The sequence below is a fragment of the Moschus berezovskii genome, chromosome 13 (assembly GCF_049115385.1).
Source record: "Moschus berezovskii isolate FMDL1 chromosome 13, NW_MosBer_1.0, whole genome shotgun sequence".
NCBI lineage: Eukaryota > Metazoa > Chordata > Mammalia > Artiodactyla > Moschidae > Moschus > Moschus berezovskii.
This window is the reverse complement of record NC_142472.1, coordinates 9,905,632-9,918,700: the sequence shown is the minus strand read 5'-3', so window position 1 is coordinate 9,918,700 and position 13,069 is coordinate 9,905,632.

Below are 13,069 nucleotides of genomic sequence, written 5' to 3'. Positions count from 1 at the left end.
GTTATGGCTGTCCTAGCAAACTAATACCACACTCTCCAACAGAGCGATACAAATGGCCAATAAGTGTGCAAAAAGATGGTCAACGTCACCAGTCATTAGGGAAATGCAAATCAAAACCACAAGAAATCACTTTATACCTACTGGGATAGCTATAATTTAAAAAAATAACAGAAAATAGGAAATGTATGGGAACCCTCAAACATGTAGAATGGTATGTAAAATGGTAGAGCTGCTCTGGAGAACAGATTGGTGGTTCCAGTGGTTAAGAATCTGCCTTGCAGTGCAAGGGACACAGGTTCAATCCCTGGTCCAGGAAGATCCCACGTGCCACAGCGCAACTAAGCTGGTGTACCACAACTACTCAGCCAGTGCTCTAGAGCTCACAAGTCACAGCTACTGAAGCCCGGGTGCCTTGGAATCCGTGCTCCACAAGAAGAGAAGCCACCAGTGAGAAGCCCGAGCACCCCAGTGCGGAGCAGACCTCGCCTGCAGCAACTAGAGAAAGGCCACATGCAGCAGCGGAGACCCAGTGCAACCAAAAATAAATAAAGCACCTCTGTTTAAAAAAAGCTAAATTAACTTGTGATCCAGCAATGCTGGTGTATATCCAGCAATATTGCTGGTATATATCCAGCAATACTAAGAACTCATATGTGACTCGAACAGATACTCGCAGGCCAGTGTTCATAGCAGCAATATTCATAGTAGCTAAAAGGTGGAAATGACTGAAGAATTCATCAATAAGTGAATGAATAAACAAAATGTAATACATAGATACTTGGAATATTATTCAACCATAAAGAAGAATGAATTTTTAAAAAATTAAATATAATTGACTTACACTGTTGTGTTAGTGTATAGCAAAGTGATTTGGACACACACAGACACACATATATCCCTTTTCAGATTCTTTTCCATTATACGTTATTACAAGATATTGAATATAGTTCCTAGTGCTATAGAGTAGGTCCTTGTTGTTTATCTATTTTATGTTTAGTAGTGTGTATTTGTTACTCCCGGAGAATGCAATGGCACCCCACTCCAGTACTTTTGTCTGGAAAATCCCATGGACGGGGGAGCCTGGTGGGCTGCCGTCTATGGGGTCGCACAGAGTCGGACACGACTGAGCGACTTAGCAGCAGCAGCATATGTTACTCCCAAATTACTAATTTATTCCTCTCTCCCCCACCTTTCCCCTTTGGTGGGTGACCATGTGTTTTCAATCCCTGTGAGTCTGTTTCTGTTTTGCAAATAAGTTCCTTTGTATCATATTTTTGTATATTCCTCATATAAGTGATATCACATGACATTTGTCTCTGACTTACTTCACCTAGCATGATAATCTCTAAGTCCAACTATGTTGCCGCAAATGGCATTCATTAGGAATGAAATTTTATTGATAATTCATGCTATTAATACAACATGGCCAAACCTTGAAGATGTTATGCTAAGTCGAATAAGCCAGACATGAAAGGACACATAGTGTATGACCCCACTCACATGAAACTTCTAGACTAGGCAAATTCATAGAGGCAGAAGATAGATTTGAGGTTTCCAGGGGCTAAGGGGAAGTGGGGAGAATGTGGAGCTATTGCTTAATGAGGAGAGACTTTATGTCTTGGGTAATGAAATGTTCTGGAGGCAAATGGTCAGAACTGAACCCTTGAAAATGGTTAAAACAGCAAATTTTATGTATATTTTACCACAATAACAATTATTCTACCCCAAATGATTAAGATGGCAGATTTTGTTGTATGTACATATTACAAATTTTTGCAACCCACTCCAGTATTCTTGCCTCGAGAATCCCATGGACAAAGGAGCATGGCGAGCTATAGTCCATGAAGTCACAAAGAGTTGGACATAAGATTGAGTGACTGAGCACACACTGGTAAAATATTGTAAACCAAAAATGCATTCAATTTACACACTTTAAATGAGTGAGTTGTCTGGGATGTGATTTATGTCACAATAAAGCTAAATCCATATAGTGGCTGAGAAAAGAAAAGCAATAAACAGCAGACTAAATTGAGGAATTTTCCTGGAATTTTCCTCATTTTTTCCCTGAGATGCTCTAAGACCAGGAGGTGAGCTGACACCATTAAATAGGCTTTCCTCTGCTCTGGCCCTTCTTTTCCAAGTCTGAACAATTTCATGATTAGAAGGCTGCATGTCCAGGGCAAACTTTCCCGGGCTGATCAGAGAATGGCTCATCCACGTGTCTGAATCAGCCTCATGGATGGCCAGGTGGCACCTGCTTTATGTCGCCACCACCCACTCTGCTAGACGCTATAAATACGGACTGAACATCAATAAAGAGCCAAGCTTCAGGCCCTCTGAGTAGAATCTGTATTTACTGTTATGTAGTACAATTCTGGACTGCCAGCCCCCCGCAACCCTGCCCTGCCACCCCGCTTCGCTGGGGCAGGAGGACTGTAGATGCTTTGGGGCCCTGATTGAAAGGTAGTTCTTCATGATCATAAAACCCAGTTGAAACCATCTCCTGTGATCCAGCCTGCTGCTACCAGCTGCACTCTGCGCTTTTACATTATGCATGATTCTTGACTGCTCCTGCGGTAGAAAAAAGATGCACAGTTCCATTAGAGCTTCCCAGCATCAGGCTCAGCATTTCCAGGCTACTGCTGCTAATTCATGCTAATATAGAACTGCTCACATATTTATGTCCTGGTACATGCGTCCTGAAGGTGGCTCAACGGTCCTCTCGTTGGGCGCTGACCAAGCCAATTTAGAGCTGGTTGGAAAGCTGCAAGATAGACTATGCCATGAACAGCTTTGGCAGTGCAATTTCACGTGATGAAACAGGAGAGCACCCACGGAGGTGACTCTCTCTGCCAGGGTTGCTGCCGCACGCACACATGCGCCCAGGCTATTTTGTGATCTTCCCTGCTCCTGCCCGATGGCTCAATAGGAAAGAATCTGCCTGCGATTCTTCTACACAGGAGTCACGGGTTCAGTCCCTGGGTCGGGAAGATCCCCTGGAGGAGGAAATGGCAACCTACTCCAGTATACTTGCCTGAAGAATCCCTTGGACGGAGAAGCCCAGCGGATTACAGTCCACGGGGTCACAAACTGCGCATGCGTGCACACACTCCCCTCTTGCCACATTTACAGCGTTTGATAACCGGTGTGGGTCTGGTACCTGCATCCATTTGTCCCGCGACCTGTGTGACAAGCTTCACTCTGAATCACGCACATAAAGGCGGCAAGCAAGCAGTGATGTCTCTCATCCTTTGTCTTTCCAGCCTCCCTTTGTTCTGCTCTTCACTCTGCCTTTCCTTCTGCTTGAGTGTGCTCTCTCCTCTCTGGCTAAACCTGCTCATTTTTCAAAGTCGGAGAGCAGAAATGAGGGGCCAGGGAGCGAGAAAGAGGAAGGAGGAAAAGCCAGTAGGAGGGAGGGCTGTGGGAGTCGTCGCCGCTGTGGGCAACTGTATGAAGTCCCACTGGCTCTTCTGAGGAGCTGGAGAAAGCTGTCCACCCAAGAATGGTCTTGGAGCAGAATCTCTTCTGTGGCTTTTCTGTGTCCTGAGATGCCCCAGTGTGTGTGTGTGTGTGTGCGCGCTCACGCTCAGTTGCTCAGTTGTGTCGACTCTTCTCGACCCCACAGACTGTATGTAGCCCACCAGGCTCCTCTGTCCATGGGATTCTGCAGGCAAGAATACTGGAGTGGGTTAGCATGCCCTCCTCTGGGAGATCTTCCCAACCCAGGGATTGAACTTGCATATCCTGCATTGGCAGGTAGGTTCTTGACCACTAGCGCCACCGGGGAAGCCCCCATAAGGAGATGATTAAGGTTAAATGAGGACATAAAAGAAGAACCCTGACATGATCGGCCTGGCCCCCTTATAAGAAAAGAAAGGGACTCCAGAGTTTGCTCTCTGCCAAGTGAGGACACAGGAGAAGGTGGCAATCTACACACCAGGGGAGGGCTCTCACCAGGAACCTTGCTCTTGGACTTCTCACAGAACCGTGGGAAGTAAACGCCTGTTGTTTAAGCCCCTGCACCTGTGGTACTTTGTTACAGCGGCTGGAGCGGACCAGGACACCACTGTTCTTTTGCAGGTCATCATGAAGCGTTGGGTGATCTAAACGCTGGAATCAGTTCAGGGATCTGAATGGCTGAAGTTCCCCAGGTGACTCCAGCGCAGGTAAGTTGTGAACCTGCCTTGTAAGTACAGACGGTTCAGCCCTCTCATCTGGCAGCTGAGAAAACTGATGTCACTTAGTCAAAGCTCTTGCATCATGACTGCCTCCCTGTGGTCCTGCCTGCATCCATTTGCCATACCCCGACCACACAGATGTTTAAAAGCCTAAACACTCCCTTAGTTAAACTCCATCAAGGGCCTGCCGTTATATCTAGGAGGAAATCTAAAGCTTACAATTTTTTTCAATTTATTTTTTAACTTTTCATTTTGAGATAATTTCAGACTTTAGAAAATCATTGCAAACGTAGTACAAATAATTCCTATAAGCTCCCCTCCCAGCTCCCCTAAGTGTTAATATCTTACAAAACCATGGTCCAATTATCAAAACCAGAAAGTGAGCATCAATGCAGTAGGATTCGCAAATATGTAGACCTCAGTTAATCGTCAGCAGTTGTCCCACCAACTTCATTTCGGGGGTCGAGGATCACACATTTAGTCACCTTGTCTTATTAGTTTCCTTTCATCTGGAAATGATCCCCAATTTCTGTCTTTTGTGACCTTGACTTCTTTGGAAATTACGAGCCGATTGTCTTGCAGAATGCTCTTCATTTTGAGTTTTCCTGATGTTTCTTCATAACTAATGCTGATGATGCAGGTTTTGGCAAGAGTAGGGAGAGATGACGTTATGCCCTTCTCAGAGCATCCTACCAGGAGGGGTGGAATGACTCTTTATGCCACTGCTGGTGTTAACTTTTATTATTTGGTCAACGTGATATCTGCCAGATGTTTTTCACTGTGAAGCTACCATCTTCACAACACGCAGGTGGCAGCACGAGAACTGCGCAGCGGACCCTGCACAGTCTGGCCTGTCTGCCTCCATCTCTCCATCGCCTTGCACGCTTCCTTTCTTACGCTTCCTCAGGTTCTCCAGTCTCCTGCCTTCCCCTTGGCCTTTGCTCGTGCTGTGCCCTCTGCCGGGACTTCCTGCCCTCTTTGGTTGGCTGGCTCCTAATTTAGGCCTCAGCCTTTGTGGGCCCCACAATCTAAAGAAAGTCCTTATACAAATCTTTCTCAAAGTGTCCTGCACTTTTTCATTGCATTTATCTACATTAAAAAAATTGTTTTTACTACATCTAAAAATTTTGTTTTATTGAAGTATAGTTGAAATACAATGTTGTGTTAGTTTCAGATGCACAGCAGAGTAATTCAGTTTTTTAATATATATATATATATATGTTCTTTTTAAGATTATTTTTATGTTGTTACAAAATATTGATTATAGCTCCCTGTGCTATACAGTAGGTCCTTGTTTACTTTATATATAGTAGTGGGTATTGGAGAAAGTGATGAAACCCCACTCCAGTACTCTTGCCTGGAAAATCAAATGGATGGAGGAGCTGCAGTGGGCTGCAGTCCAAGGGGTTTCTAAGAGTCGGACATGACTGGGTGACTTCACTTTCACTTTCCACTTTTCTGCATTGGAGAAGGAAAGGGCAACCCACTCCAGTGTTCTTGCCTGGAGAATCCCAGGGATGGGGGAGCCTGGTGGGCTGCCGTCTATGGGGTCGCACAGGGTCAGACACGACTGAAGCAACTTAGCAGCAGCAGCAGCAGCAGCAGTGTGGGTATGTTAATCCCAAACTCCTAATTTATCCCTCCCTCTCCCTTTTCCCTTTGGAAACCATAAATTTGTTTTCTATGTCTGTGGGTCTATTTCTGTTTTGTAAGTAAGTTCATTTGCATCTTTTTTTAAAAAATATTTTTGATTCCACATACAAGTGATATCATGTATTTATCTGTCTCTGGCTCCTTTCTTTCACTACTCCTTTATCCTGGCTCCTGGTGTGCACAAGGTTTGGTTTGTGCCCTCCAAGAGTCTGTTTCCCCAGTCCTGTGGAAGTTCTGTAATTAAGTCCCACGGGCCTCCATTGTCAAATTCCCCGGGGATTCTCGTCTGCTCAAGAATTAATGCTTTTGAACTGTGATGTTGTAGAATATTCTTGAGAGTCCCTTGGACAGCAAGGAGGTCAAACCAGTCAATCCTGAAGGAAATCAGTCCTGAATATTCATTGGAAGGACTGATGCTGAAGCTGAAGCTCCAATACTTTGGCCACCCGATGCAAAGAACTGACTCACTGGAAAAGACTCTGATGCTGGGAAAGATTAAGGCAGGAGGAGAAGGGGACAACAGAAGATGAGATAGTTGGATGGTATCACTGACTCGATGGACATGAGTTTGAGCAAGCTCTGGAAGTTAGTGATGGACTGGGAGGCCTGGTGTGCTGCAATCCATGGGGTTGCAAAGAGTATGACATGACTGAGTGATTGAACTTTCTCTGTCTGGCTATCCACATTTAAATTCCTTATTCATTTATATAAAGTCTTTTTCCCCAGCTACATTCCAGGCTGCATGAGGGGAGGCACTTGGTCACTCTTGTTTGCTATTGTGTATCTAGAACCTAGCACAGTGCAGAGTATAAATTTGAGACTCTTTCTAAACTTCAGCGAACAGACTCTATGTGAGGACCAGGAGTTTGGATTAATCACCCAGTTTTTACAGTGGTTATGAATTGACCTGTGTACTTTATTAGGGCTATGCTTGTTTTTCTTAACAAAGTGCTGCCAGGGACTGGGTGGGCTGGGGTGGGAGCCAAGGGGTGCAATAGTCCTCATAGGTCACCATCAATGACTTGATCAGATTGACTATATCTAGGTAACAAAGCTTCCCTGGTGGCTCAGACAGTAAAGAATCTGCCTGCCAATGCAGGAGACCTGGGTTCATTCTCTGGGTTCGGAAGATCTCCTGGAGGAGGGCATGACAATCCACTCCAGGACTCTTGTCTGGAGAATCCCACGGACAGAGGAGCCTGACGTGCTACCGTCCATGGGGTGGTACAGAGTCAGACAGGACTGAAGCGACTAAGCAGCAGATAACAAAGCTGCTGGCATTTCACAATGATGAAAGCAAGAAAATCACCTAAATGTGAACGACAATTCCCTTCTACCTGTGCAAAGAGTATTTGAAAATTATCTTGTTTAACACAAATAGCATCCTGCCCCCATTTACCTCCAGAGTACAGCCCCCCCCACGCTGCCTGCACACACACATGCACACACTCACACACAGCTGCCCGAAGACAGCCATCATGGTGGTCTGATTTCAGATCAATGTGTTTCTCATTCCCTGCCTCAGGCTCTTTGCTTTGAACAGAGAAAACTCCTTTTTTTTTTTTTTCCTTTCTTCTGCTACTTTTTCAGCTGTAAATCAACCATTCCTACTGGGTTTTGATGCAAAGGAGCAAGTCTGCAGTCCCCCACGTGAGCTTCCAGGCGGCTCCCCAGCTGAAACTTGGGCAAAAATAAATGATACCTCCCATATTTTCTTCCTGGTCTTTGGCTCCCATAATCCTGCCGCATCACCACCTCCTCCCCTTTACAACCTGCCTGGAGGTCTAGAAAGGTGGAGTACCCCCTATTCTTAGCTTGCACCCCTCTCTCCCCCTCCCACCCATCACCCGGGAACCCCCTGGAGCCCCACCCCACCTTCCAGGGTGCAGGGCGGGGTGCGTGGGGCTGCGGGGAAAGACTCTGATGACCTTCTGAGCACACCCACACCGTTTGGCTTCTTCCAGAGCTTCCTCTGAAGGCTGCGAGGAGCTTGGACCGCCTCCAAGAGAGCGGACAGAGGTAGTGGACTGAGGTCAGAGAAACATCGTTTCTCATTTTCCTCCACAATGCTTCCTGTCAGCGCTGTGCCCTTTGCCTGCTTGCTGGGTGCACATCTCTTTGCTGCCTTTGCTGAGGCTCTCAAGCTGTAGAGGTCGCAGAACCTTGCACCAGGTGGCATGGGGGCCACGACATCTATGTCCACCGTGAGGGGGTGGCCAGGAAGCCAGGCTGATGCTGCGGCTGGACCACAGCTGTTCGCAAGGCCCGTGGGAGCCATGTAAGGGGACAGTACATGTGTCCCTCTGCCCTGGAGACCTCCGAGGACCGCAAAAGGCAGTGGGGCATCTTCACTTAGCAGGATGATGTGCCCTGAAGCATGAGTATCTGCAGAACCTCCTCCAAGAGGACCCTGCCCCAGGCAGAACTGTCCCCATGCCAGCCCGTGATGGAGGAGGAAGGAGCTGGCGAATGTCAGGTCCCTGAAGTTAGGGGCGTGTGGAACAGGCGTGGGCCGAGGACCACAAGCTCTTGTAACATCCATGACAGCTGCTGGCTGCTCACCAGTACTGCAGGCTCCTGGCCACAGCGGGGTTGACTGGTATGTGGAGAGAGGATGTCCTTTGCATTACAATGGCCTCGGATCTTTAGTGAGATCACACGTTGCTGATTGGATGGCCTGGAAGTGAGCAATATGAAATAGAGTTAAGGACCTTGTCCACGCTGTTCAACTCACAGAAGACACCTTGGTCTAGTCAGGGGGATATTAATTTCCGTCCTGTGATACAGGATGTGCACGGAGGGGCTTCTACTGGGGGAGGCGGGGCCAGGTCTGGACTAGTGGAACCAGCATCTCTCTATGGCGTGCATATACAGCAGGTGGTCAAAGTACGTTGGTCAGAACATGGCTTCCCTGGTAGCTCAGCTGGTAAAGAATCCTCCTGCAATGCAGGAGACTCCAGTTCGATTCCCGAGTTGGGAAGATTCACTGGAGAAGGGATAGCTCCAGTACTCTTGGGCTTCCCTGGTGGCTCAGATGGTAAAGAATCTGCCTGCATTGCGGGAGACCTGATTTCGATCCCTGGTTTGGGAAGATCCCCTGGAGAAGGGAATGGCAACCCACTCCATTATTCTGGCCTGGAGAATTCCATGTACAGTCCATGGGGTCGCAGAGAGTGGGACACGACTGAGAGACTTTCACTTTCAAAGTATGTTGGTGGAGGGGGAAAGCAGGGGCTAAAATTCAGAGAGAAGAGTGGCTTTTGTAATTTATTCACTCAGAGGGCACCAGTTTTGTAGTTCTCACAAATGTGACAACATGCTAGCAGTGACTCATGGCTGCAGCTGTGGAGAGAATTAGGTCATTGACCTACACTTCCTTCTGTAGAGCCAACGTCCGTATGTAGGCGGAGTTACAGGATGAGATTTATTACCTGTTGGAGGTGGGGCGTGGACAAAGAGAAGGATGCTACCATTTGAGAACGTAGCCTCTTGTCTTTGGCCAAGGCTGTAAGGTTTAATTAACACACCTAGAGAACCTGATGTGAAGAGCTGACTCTTTGGAAAGGATCCTGATGTTGGGAAAGATTGAAGGCAAAATGAGAAGGGGGCGGCAGAGGATGAGATGGTTAGATAGCATCACCTACTCAGATAGCCCCTACCTTCCCCCTCCACATGAATTTGAGCAAACTCCCAGAGATAGTGAAGGACAGGGAAGCCTGGTGTGCTTGCAGTTCACGGGGTCACAAAGAGTCAGACACAACTTAGTCACTGAACAACAACAAAAGTCCTAGTCTACAGATAACATTTATACTAGGTGCTTAGGTAACTCTTGAGAGTCCCTTGGACTGCAAGGAGATCCAAGCAGTCCATCCTAAAGGAAATCAGTCCTGAATATTCACTGGAAGGACTGATGCTGAAGCTGAAACTCCAATACTTTGGCCACCTGATATGAAGAGCTGACTCATTTGAAAAGACTCTGATGATGGGAAAGGTTGGGGGCGGGAGGAGAAGGGGACGACAGAGGATGAGATGGCTGGATGGCATCACCGACTCAATGGACATGAGTCTGAGTGAACTCCGGGAGTTGGTGATGGACAGGGAGGCCTGGCGTGCTGTGATTCATGGGGTCGCAGAGAGTCGGACACGACTGAGCGACTGAACTGAACTGAACTGAACTGAACTGAACTGGGTAAACTTAGCAAATGCACACATGCACAAAGACATCAACGAGTGCCCCAAACATTCTGGGCTCTTTTTCTTTGGGATTTTCAACTCGCTGTTGTCTCCACTCACTCTTTTCACCTCGCCTCGACTCCAGAGTGAAGCTATAGTGTCACTTCTCCCCACGCAGGGGACACGCTCCTGTGGAAGGCGGCCAGGGAGTCCAGAAGACAAGAGCTGTGGTTGACAAGAGGGCTCTGTTACAACAGACGGCCATGTTCAGTTCAGTCGCTCAGTCGTGTCCGACTCTTTGCGACCCCTTGAATCGCAGCACGCCAGGCCTCCCTGTCCATCACCAACTCCTGGAGTTCACTCAAACTCATGTCCACAGAGTCAGCGATGCCATCCAGCCATCTCATCCTCTGTCGTCCCCTTCTCCTCCTGCCCCCAACCCCTCCCAGCATCAGACTCTTTTCCAGTGAGTCAACTCTTCGCATGAGGTGGCCAAAGTATTGGCGTTTCAGCTTCAGCATCGGTCCTTCCAATGAACACCCAGGACTGATCTCCTTTAGAATGGACTGGTTGGATCTCCTTGCAGTCCAATGGACTCTCAAGAGTCTTCTCCAGCACCACAGTTCAAAAGCATCAATTCTTCGGCGATCAGCTTTCTTCACAGTCCAACTCTCTGGGGGCATTTTGTAGAAGAGAATGGATAATGTAAAATTCCCACTTTTGGTTAGAGGTGAAAGTGTTAGACATTCAGTCATATCTGACTCTTTGCAACCCTATGGACTGTAGCCCACCAGTTTTCTCTGTCCATGGAATTCTCCAGACAAGAATAATGAAGTGGGTTGCCATTCCCTTCTCTGGGGAATCTTCCCAACCCAAGGATGGAACCCAGGTCTCCTGCATTGCAGGCAGATTCTTTACCTTCAGAGCCACCATTGATTAGGGATATATAACCTGAATTTTATGTAAATAAATACAGTTTTAAAAAAGATAAATTGTGATTCAAGTGATGCTTCACGTCTCTCTGCAGTTTCCAAATGTTCTGTAATCGAATTGGAGGAATTGCTGAGAACAGATGCTAACCCATACCCTACACACATCCTACAGTGAGAAAAATGACAGACTTCGCTCTACTCGCCCAAAAACCATTTAAATTTTAAATTGCCTTAATTATCGCATATTTTTAATGCAATGTAGTGGAAGTTTACAGACAGATCCGATGGAAAACAGTGGGTTTTGTAAAAGGTTTCAGGGCTTTGGTGTGGGATAAACAGTAGTCACACCGATCACAGGTGACTTATTAACAACCGGAATGTGTTTTGCATCACATTTTTTAACAGAAAAATGTTATCACCTATATGCCTCACTATTTTCTACATTCTAATCACCCTCTAGTGATGAGTTCAGAAGGGAAGCATTTTTCATTAGGCGATTTGCCATGGCAACTTGAGTTGGGTAAGGCCCTCTGCTGGTTCCATCACTGGGCCAGGGAACTGAACTCTTGGTTTTTTTTTTTTTTCATTATCATTGACCTCCCACTAGGATGTTCATCTTCTGATGAGCTCTTGGTGGCAAATGGCACTAGAAAACCCTACCCATTCTCATTTGGAAAGAAGAAAAAATGGTTTGTCTGCAGTCATTGGAAGTACAATTAAATGTTGATAGACAACTCCAAGGCTGGAAAAAGCTGTAAAATCTTGTTTCATCCAACCCGAGACAGCTAAGTGGGATATGTCACGATGGGTCCCGCTGAGCTTGCGTTAGCTTGGCAATCCTTATTGCCACATCTCTGGATTTTGAAAAGCGTTCTGGGTTTTTAACCAGTTGGCAGGAATGACTGAAATCATTGGTAAGAAAATCTAGCTTTGGTAAAGTAACTTTGTTGGCCGCTGTTAAAAAAAGAGGTTTTCAGGAATTACCGGGATTTGTATAACAATACATTTTATATGCATTTTGGAGAAAAGACACAACTGCTGAAGAACGAATGCATATTGAAGTAGGTTTTACGTGGGTCCAAGGTGTGGAGTGATTCCCTCATTACTGTATACACTCACTCCTTGTTTATTCAAAAGACTGTCTACCATAAACTGGGTTCTAGGGAATATTAAAATAGCCATCTGTATCTCTTGATTGTAGAATATTTCATCTATTATCTGATATAAAAGTCACATTAATCTTAAGATTTTTAATATAAGCAAGAAGAGAGGAAAATAACAAAAAAAGTAGGAGAAATAGATACATATATATATATATAAGGGCTTTCTTGGTGGCTCAGAGGCAAATAATCTGCCTGCCAATGCAGTAGACGAGGATTTGATCCCTGGGAAGAGCGTCTGGAGGAGGAAATGGCAACCCACTCCAGTATTCTTGCCTGGTAAATCCCATGGAGAAGCAAAAGAGTTGGACCCAACTCAGTGACTGAACAACAGCAACAACATATACATATGGTAAAGATATCCAGCTGTCAAAAACATTATGGAAGTGATGAGAGTGAGCAATGTTAAAAAGGGGCAATCTGATAACATTTCACAGAAGAGGTTGTCTTAGAAACAACATCTCTGTCTTTAGAGATGACAGATGCGTAAATATATATGAAGTTTAAATATCATGAATAAAAGTGAAAATCTCCCGTATAACCACACCTTACCATAGTGTTGTGCAATAGCCCTGCAAATTTTGATACATACCTGACTGTCGATTGAAAAAAATTCATTGCAAAGATCAGATCATAGTACACTCAACATTCTGCTGTTTGCTATTCATGAAGCAAAAAGAGTATCGTGAAGTCCTGGAGGGCGATGACTTGGTCCCTTGGGAGGTGGAGACAGGATCAAATGGCTGTGGGGGAAGGAACGGGAGGAAAGGACCTGTTGACAGGCGCCTGCTTGTTTTGCTAGACCCAGAAGAAACGCAGCAGCCAGAGAACTAACTGGCTGGAGCTGGGGAAGCGTTCGCTCATTGGCCAGCCTCCATGGTTACTAATATGATGCTTACTAATAGGGCTTTCCTGGTGGTTCAGCAGTAAAGAATCCACCTCGGGAAGGTCCCCTGGAGGAGAAAATGGCAAC